The sequence below is a fragment of the Heterodontus francisci genome, chromosome 47 (genome assembly GCF_036365525.1).
Source record: "Heterodontus francisci isolate sHetFra1 chromosome 47, sHetFra1.hap1, whole genome shotgun sequence".
Lineage (NCBI taxonomy): Eukaryota > Metazoa > Chordata > Chondrichthyes > Heterodontiformes > Heterodontidae > Heterodontus > Heterodontus francisci.
This window is the reverse complement of record NC_090417.1, coordinates 18884186-18892899: the sequence shown is the minus strand read 5'-3', so window position 1 is coordinate 18892899 and position 8714 is coordinate 18884186. Positions and strand designations below refer to the sequence as shown.

Here is an 8714-nt window from a genome sequence, read left to right as displayed (position 1 = left end):
GCCCACTTGATGGGCACCCCATCCACAAACGTTTACTCCCTCCACCAACGACGCACAGTGGCAGCAGTGTGTACCATCTACAAGATGCACTGCAGCAACGTACCAAGGCTCCTGAGACAGCACTTTCCAAACCCGCAACCTCTACCACCCACAAGGAAAAGGGCAGCAGATGCATGGGAACACCACTACCTGCAAGTTCCCCTCCAAGTCACACACCAGCCTGACTTGGAACTATTCCGCCGTTCCTTCACAGTCGCTGGGTCAAAATCCTGCAACTCCCTTCCTAACAGCACTTCCCAACACCCCACATGGACAGAAGCGGTTCAAGAAGGCAGCTCACCACCTTACCAAGGGCAATTAGGGATGGGTAATAAATGCTGGCCTTGCCTGCGATGCCCACATCCCAGGAACGAATATTTTAAAAAACTCCTGCGCTGGGGTTGGGCTAAAGATTAATGGCCAAGTTGATTATGACTGGATTGTTGAACTATGGACTGTTTGTAGAAAGTGTCTGTGACTGGGCCAGGCAGGGCACTCTGACCTGCTCTCCAACATCAGTGTACCAAGTAACAACCTGCTATCAACCAAAAATATTCACAATTATTTCGCCACCTCGACACCCTGACTCTCCCTGGGTGCCCAGGCCAGGAGGCACCGCCTCTCCCTGGCTGCCCAGGCCAGGAGGCACCGCCTCGCCCTGGGTGCCTAGTCCTGCAGGCTGAGTCTGGCTGATTTTTCTCTGGGCGCTGGGACCGATTGCTCAGCCAGACCTTTGCCCAGTTTGAGATGTAACTCAGCGCAGAACAGGTTGCAATCCATCCTTGGAGACAGCACAGCTCAGTACCAGACCACCTACTGGAACAGTGAGGCACCCAGAAATGGCAGCTTTAAACACTGTGATATGTCAGACACACTGGGGGTGTCCATTGAGCCCATTGCACTACAATCCTCGACCAATTGGTGGGTTAAAGTCCCACTGCAGACACGTGAGCCCTTCATCCAGGCTGACACTGCAAGTGCAGGGTCCCGCAAGCACTGCACTGTCAGAGGGGCCATCTGTCAGTTGCAATCTTAAACTGAGGCCTAGTCTATTCATTAAGGTGGAAGTAAATGGTCACATGGCACAGAGAATTCCAAATCTTTGCCCTCAATCAGTTCACTCCACTCAAAACAGAACCATTGGTTGTTTTCACACACCAATGATGCGTGGCATGTTGCTGTGCCACGTGCATCAACAGCCGCACTCGGGAAATACTTCAGTGCCTGCAAAGTGCTTTGGAACCGTTTGAAGATGTGAATGATGATGTGGAAATCAAAGTCCTTTATTTAACTGGCAGGAAATCATGTGGACATGTGCAGAAATTACAGACTCACTACAGTCCATCATCACGAGTGCTCTGAAACCACACAGCATAGTGTTTCCAGCAGGAGCAAAGAATCCTCCCTGTAACCAGTCTGCGAGTAGAACACACAGATAGAAGGCACCACACCTGTATTTCACATTCAAATCTGCAATGACTGCAAACCATCTCAATTCCACACACTACAAAGATCCAATCCAACACCATCTTCGTCACCGGACAGGCGTACAGTACAGTCTGCGATGGGAGAAAGAAACTAACTAACATCAAAACATCCAGTTATGCTCGTCTGAGTAGTGCCCCCATCACGTTAGGTACAATACTGGTGGGTACAGGTCTGTCACTGTATAACACTGGGGTACAGTACTGGCGGGTACAGGTCTGTCACTGTATAACACTGGGGTACAGTACTGGCGGGTACAGGTCTGTCACTGTATAACACTGGGGTACAGTACTGGTGGGTACAGGTCTGTCACTGTATAACACTGGGGTACAGTACTGGCGGGTACAGGTCTGTCACTGTATAACACTGGGGTACAGTACTGGCGGGTACAGGTCTGTCACTGTGTAACACTGGGGTACAGTACTGGTGGGTACAGGTCTGTCACTGTGTAACACTGGGGTACAGTACTGGTGGGTACAGGTCTGTCACTGTGTAACACTGGGGTACAGTACTGGTGGGTACAGGTCTGTTACTGTATAACATTGGGGTACAGTACTGGCGGGTACAGGTCTGTCACTGTATAACATTGGGGTACAGTACTGGTGGGTACAGGCATAACAGACATACCGCGCTGGCATGTTCACAGCCTGTTTACATTGACATGTTGCGATGAAGCTCAAGTGACTCGGTGCTGGCGAGCTTCCTGATTCTACATCTTTCTGACATTCACCTGCTCCCTCCCCAAGTTTCCCCTCACGCTCAGGAGCTGCAATGGTAAAACTGGAGGCGTAACCATAAAAAAATCAGTACGAACCTAGCTCTATACAGACTCAATGAGGTCTTCAGGCCTTTCCAACATACTTCACAATGAACAAGTCATGTTTGAACTGTAGACTCTTGTTTCGGAGGCGTTAGCTCAGTCATCTGTTACACTGCCAGATCCCAGAATGAGCTGAGTGATTCATTTCCCTGTTTTTAGCCACGTAGTTGGGGGATAATTACTGACATTCCGGAGACTTGAGCACATAATTTCGGCTGAGGCTCTCAGTGCAGGACTGAGGGAGAGCTGCACTGTCAGAGGTGCAGTGTTTCAGATGTAGCATTAAACTCAGGCCCCATCTGCCCTGTCAGGTGGGAGAAGAATCCACAGCTACTATTGTAATAGCAAGGAAGTTCTGAGTGTCCCGGTCATTGTTAATCCCTCAAACATCACTTGGACAGATTATCTGATCACTGTCACATATCGGATCCTGTGCTATGCAAATTGGCTTTCATCATGTTTCCTAAATTACAAAACACTTCTAAAGTACTTCATTGGCAATAAATGCTTTGGGACATCCCGAGATAGTGAAATGAGGTTTTGAAATGCACGACTTTCTTTCTTCTAACATTTGTCCATCTTTGTCAATGTTCAGCTCCTGGATAGGAACATGTGAAACAGCCAGCACCAACAGCTGGTCACACAGGACACAATTCATTTGTTCCCTCTCCCGAGCCCAGGACAGAGCCTCCTCTCCTCATCGTCCAAACTTTTACGTAAGTTCAGTGTTGCAGGTCGGCTCTAATTTCTGCAGCCTGGACAAGTCTGTGATCCATGTTTATATGGAGTGTGTTAGTTTTCAGCCCCAATTTGAATATTTTAGGGGGCTGGTGCTCAAGTTTTGGCTGCACTTCAGCCCCACACTCCTGATCTTTGGGCACGCAGTGCGGAGGCGGAGGGGGGGGGGGGGTGGCCGAGAGGAGGACCTGCTCGTCAGTCTGCCCCTGGGCCTGGCCAAGATGGCAATTCACAGGTCCAGACAACGGAATGTCAGAGGGGTCCATCCGCCCCGATTGCCTGCCCCTCTTCGGAGGTCCTGTTCACACCTGTGCTAGCTTACCGCGATTGGCTCCTGGTTAAGCAATACCATGATTATAAAATTTTCATCCCCGTCTTCAAATCCCTCCTTACCACTGTAACCTCCTCCAGCCCCACAACCCTCCGAGATCTGTGCGCTGCTCCAATTCTGGCCTTGAGCATCCCCCATTTCCATCGCTCCACCACTGGCGGCTGTGCCTTCAGCAGCCTGAGCTGAAGCTCTAAAACCCTAATCCTCTCCACTCTCCTGAATCCTGAATAAGAAGACCTCTTTCACCGAGCGTTTGGTCACCTGTCCTCATCTGACGCTCGTTGATCTGCTCTTAATTTCATAATCTGATTACACACCAGTGACGTGCCTTGGGATCTTTTACAGCGTTGAAGGAGCCACATCAATAGAGCAGTTTTTTTATCGCAGACCCCCTGGATGTACAATGAAAACCACAGGGTTCAGTGTCTCCCAGCTCTTTCAGTTATCCACTGCCAGTATGAGGACTGCAGGTCACACAGCTGCAGTGCCAGCACAGTGACCCTGATCACACTTGACTGAGGGAAATCACGCCAATTTCAGTTTTAATTCCTACTCCAGAAGAAATCTCTGCCAGAAAGACACTCCCAGAATTCCGATCAGAGAAAGCGTGTTTAAACTGCTGAGGTGGTGTTAGCTGTTGTGAACACTCTACTCATGACTGCCTCACCTCCAATCTTCACTTACGGTCCAGAGACCCACCCACCCCTCTCTCCTAGTCAGATCCACACCTGCATTCTCAAACTCTTGACAACCAGCTCACACCATCCTAAAATCAAAGAATGGTTACAGCACAGAAGGAGGCCATTCGGCCTGTCAGGTTCATGTCAGCTTTCTGCAAGAGCCATTCGCCTAGTCACATTCCCCTGCCTCTTCCCCCAGCCCTGCCAATTCTTTCAGTTCAGATAATCATGCAGTTCTCTTTTGCAAGCCTTCATTGAATCTGCCTCCACCACACTCTCAGGCAGCGCATTCCAGATCCCAACCACTCGCTGCATCAAAAAGCTTTTCCTCATGTTGCCGTTGCTTCTTTTGCCAATCACCTTAAACCAGCGTCCTGTGATTCTCGACCCTTCTGCCAATGGGAACAGTTTCTCCCTATCTACTCTGTCCAGAGCCCTCATGATTTTGAACACCTCCATCAAATCTCCTTTTCATCTTCTCCAAGAACAACCCAGCTTCTCCAAATCTATCCACGTAACTGAAGTTCCTCAGCCCTGCAACCATTGTCATGAATCTTTTCTGCTCCCTCTGTAATGCCTTTCACATCCTTTCCTAAGTGTGGTGCCCAGAACTAGACACAATACTCCAGTTGCAGCCGAACCAGTGCTTTTATACATGTTCACACCAACTTCCTTGTTTTTGTACATTATGCCCGTATTTATCAAGCCCAGGATCTCATCTGGTGTCTTAAACCCTGTTCCAAAAACAGTTTCGAGTGAACAGTGGTCCTGTGGTGCTGGAAGGTACTTACAGGAATGCAAGTCTTTTTTCTTTACATTCTGCACCTTGCACAACTCCAATCAAACTTGACCAAGGAAGAAGATGCTGCCTGAATCATGATGAAAGAGCACATGGCTGAGACACTGGATGGGCTAAAAATTGATGGAGGAGGTACTAGAAAGGCTGGCTGTTCAAGTTCAAGTTGAGAAGTCACCAGGACCAGAGCAGATGCATCCGAGGACTTTGAGGGAAGTAAGGGTGGAAATTGCAGAGGCACTGGCCATCATCTGCCAATCCTCCTTCGATACAAGGGTGTGGTCAGAGGACTTTAGAATTACAAATGTTCCACCCTTGTTTAAAGAAGGGTGTAAGGATAAGCCCAGCAACTACAGGACTGTCCGTTTAACCATGGTGGCGGGAAAGCTTTAAGAAACGTTAATTTAGGACAAAATTTAAAGCCACTTGGACAAATGTGGATTAGTTAAGGAAAGCCAGAACGCAATTGTTAAAGGAAAATTGTGTTTAATTCACTTGCTTGAGTTTTTTGGCGAGGTAACGGAGAGGGTTAATGAGGGTAATGTTGTTAAAGTGGTGTTCATGAAGTTCCAAAAGGCATTTGATAAAGTGCCAAGTAACAGGCTTCTCAGCACAGTTTCACAGCTCGTGCATTAAAAGGGACAGTGGCAGCATGGACACGAAATTGGCTGAAGGACAGGAGAAAGAGGAATTGCGAATGGTTGGTTTTTGAACTGGAGGAAGCTATATAGTGAAGTTGCCCTGGGCTTGGTGTTGGAACACATGCTTTTCTTGGTATATGTTAATGACTGAGACTATGGTACTGGGCCCAATTTCAAAATGTGCTGATGACACAGAAGTTGGAAGAATCATGAACTGTGAAGAGGGTAAACATCAAGAGGCTGGTGGAATGTGCAAACAAGTGGCAGATGAAATTTAATGCAGATAAGTGTGAAGTGATTCATTTTGATAGGAAGAACAAGGAGAGGCAATGTTAAATAAATGGTGCAATTCTAAAGGGGGTGCAGAAGCAGAGGAACCTGGGGCAATATGGAAAGAAATCATTGAAGGCTGCAGGCTCTGGTCCTGGTGACTTCTCAACTTGAACTTGAACAGCCAACTTTTCCAGTCCCTCCTCTTCATCAATTTTTAGCCCATCCAGTGTTTCAGCCATGTGCTCTTTCATCATGACTCAGGCAGCATCTTCTTCCTTGGTCAAGTTTGATTGGAGTTGTGCAAGGTGCAGAATGTAAAGAAAAAAGATTTGCATTCCTGTCAGCTGGTGATTTTTTCCAAAAGCGCAGCTCATTTGAATTTTTTTCGCTGCTTTACACATGCGGTTAAGGGACCTTTGTGCGCAGCCGTGCACCCTCGAGGAACATTGCTTTAACTGTCCCAAGAGCTTTATAACCAAAGATATACTTCCCAGGTGTGGGTAAGGTGGCAACCAACGTTTCACAGCAAGATCCCACAAACAGCAATGAGATAAATGACTAGATAATCTACATATTGATGTTACTTGAGAGATAAATGACAGCAGGTCGAACTCCCATGCTCTAACAATGCTGGGCAATCACTTACATCTACGAGAGGACAAATGAACCTCGACTCTCTGACAGTGCGGCGCTCCGTCAGTACGGTATCTCCGACAGTGCAGCGCTCCCCCAGTACTGCATTGGGAGGGTCAGCCCTGATTTTGTGCTCGGGAGTCTGGAAAGGGACTGGAAGCCCCGACACTTCTGACCTGCTCACAGTTCTTGGCAATATCTCATCAGGCAGAAAAGACAACCTGGTGCAGGGCAGCAACATTCCCACAGTAGAAAGGCAGTGATCAGCTTCAGAGGAAGGTGTTGATTGAGACTTGGAAACTGGGCTCCGAGCCACCAGATAATAACAGGCCAGAGAATGACTGTGAATAACAACCTTTAGTAACCTCGGGGAACGATCAACAACGCCCTCCCTTGACCGGGGCTGGAATCAAACACACATCCAACTCCAGCAACATTCTGCCCAGCCACAGCACGGGTTAGACACAGAGTTAAGCTCCCTCTAGGGCAGTACAGTGGTGCAGTGGTTAGCATCGCAGCCTCACAGCTCCAGGGACCCGGGTTCGATTCTGGGTACTGCCTGTGCGGAGTTTGCAAGTTCTCCCTGTGACCACGTGGGTTTTCGCCGGTTGCTCCGGTTTCCGCCCACAGCCAAAGACTTGCAGGTTGATAGGTAAATTGGCCATTGTAAATTGCCCCGAGTGTAGGTAGGGAATATGGGATTACTGTAGGGTTAGTATAAATGGGTAGTTGTTGGTCGGCACAGACTCGGTGGGCCGAAAGGCCTATTTCAGTGCTGTATCTCTAAATAAAATATAAATAAATAAAGCTGCCTCTACACTGTCCCCATCAAACACTTCCAGAACAAGGACAGCATGGGGTTGGATACAGAGTAAAGCTCCCTCGACACTGTCCCTGGCAAACACTCCCAGGACACATACAGCACGGGGTTAGACACAGAGTAAAGCTCCTGCTACACTGTCCCCATCAAACAAACACTCTCAGCACGGGTTAGATACAGAGTATCTCTGCCATAAAACAAGACTTTTTGGTGCCTTCTGATCCATTAACATAAATATTTAAATTACATCTCCACATTTACAAGGTAAAATACACACAAGAAACTAAAACCAGAGAATGGTGTGGAGCAAGGATGACCGACTGTGACTAACTCTGGGTCTCAGTCTTGATCTTAATTTCTCTCTGCCTTTGTCTGACTCCTTTTCTGTCTTTCCCTCCCCGGCCGCATTGCCAACGCTGTGGATGGAGGCCTGCTGATGGCAGCGCTCTCTCGCAGGAAAGGAGCCCATGTGCTGAACTGGTGGCCGGGAGCTGCTGGTTAAAGAGGCGACAGTATGTTTACCTGACCTTGCTGAGGCTCCGCTTGCAGTCCGGATCTGCTCCGGCTCCGGTTTTCCCGGCTCCTCTTCTTCTCCCGCCGATGCAATGTGTCACTTTCAGGAATGTTACCTGTGCCGCCGTCATCCGACCAATCCCAAGCCGCCTCGCCGGCCCCGCCTCCTTAAAGTGACACTTCCCTTTGGGTCAGGGATCACCCGAAGCCTCCAGCAGCAATTGAAACTCAAAGACCACTGAAGACCACACAGTGGAGGATTAAACAGCAACAGATTAAATACAGAGTCACCCCTGTGTCCACTGGCCAGATGCCCTGCCCAAGCAGAATGGCAAGCAGGCACAGGAACAGGAGTAGGCCATACAAGAACTTGTATTTATCGAGCACCTTTAAACACAGTACAACATCCCAAGGCACTTGACAGGAACGTTATCAAACATAACCTAACACCAAGCCACATAAGGACATAAACAGTCAGAGAGGTCGTCATTAAGGAGTTTATTCAAGGCAAACAGAGAGGTTGAGAGGTGATAAAACTGAGACCTTTGCTGAGTACAGAACGTTCACCATCAGAGAGGGGGAGGTCAGAGGGTATAGTGAATACGAGAGGTGGAAAGGTTTCATGAGGGAATCCCAGAGCTTCGTGCCCAGACAGATGTCAACTTTGAAGCGGTGGCCAGATTGCAGGAGTGCAACGATCGCAGAGGGCTGGAACAGGTTAGAGAGAGGGGGAGGTGCGAAGCCATGGAGGGAATTGAACACGACAATGAGAATACTAAAATCGAGGCGTCACCGGAGGTGACCTGGAGGTGCGATAGGTCAGTGAACACAGGGGCTACTTGGTGAACAGGGCTTGGTACGAGTTAAGAAACAGGCAGGAGCAGGCTGGCCAAGAGAGCACTTACGTGAGTTAAAGGGAAGGCCGAGGAGAAGCTCCAAAGGGTG

The 8714-nt window shown here is 48.7% G+C and overlaps 1 protein-coding gene across 1 annotated transcript in view; it reads right to left on the bottom strand.

Annotated features, from left to right (window-relative positions):
- The window catches only part of slc39a14 (solute carrier family 39 member 14), a 43985-nt gene extending 36070 nt beyond the window's left edge, over window positions 1-7915 (bottom strand). The window contains exon 1 of the mRNA XM_068023221.1: window positions 7779-7915. The gene's annotated coding sequence lies outside the window, so the exon portion shown is untranslated. The remainder of the gene's footprint in view (window positions 1-7778) is intronic.
- Between the last annotated feature and the right edge of the window lie 799 nt (window positions 7916-8714).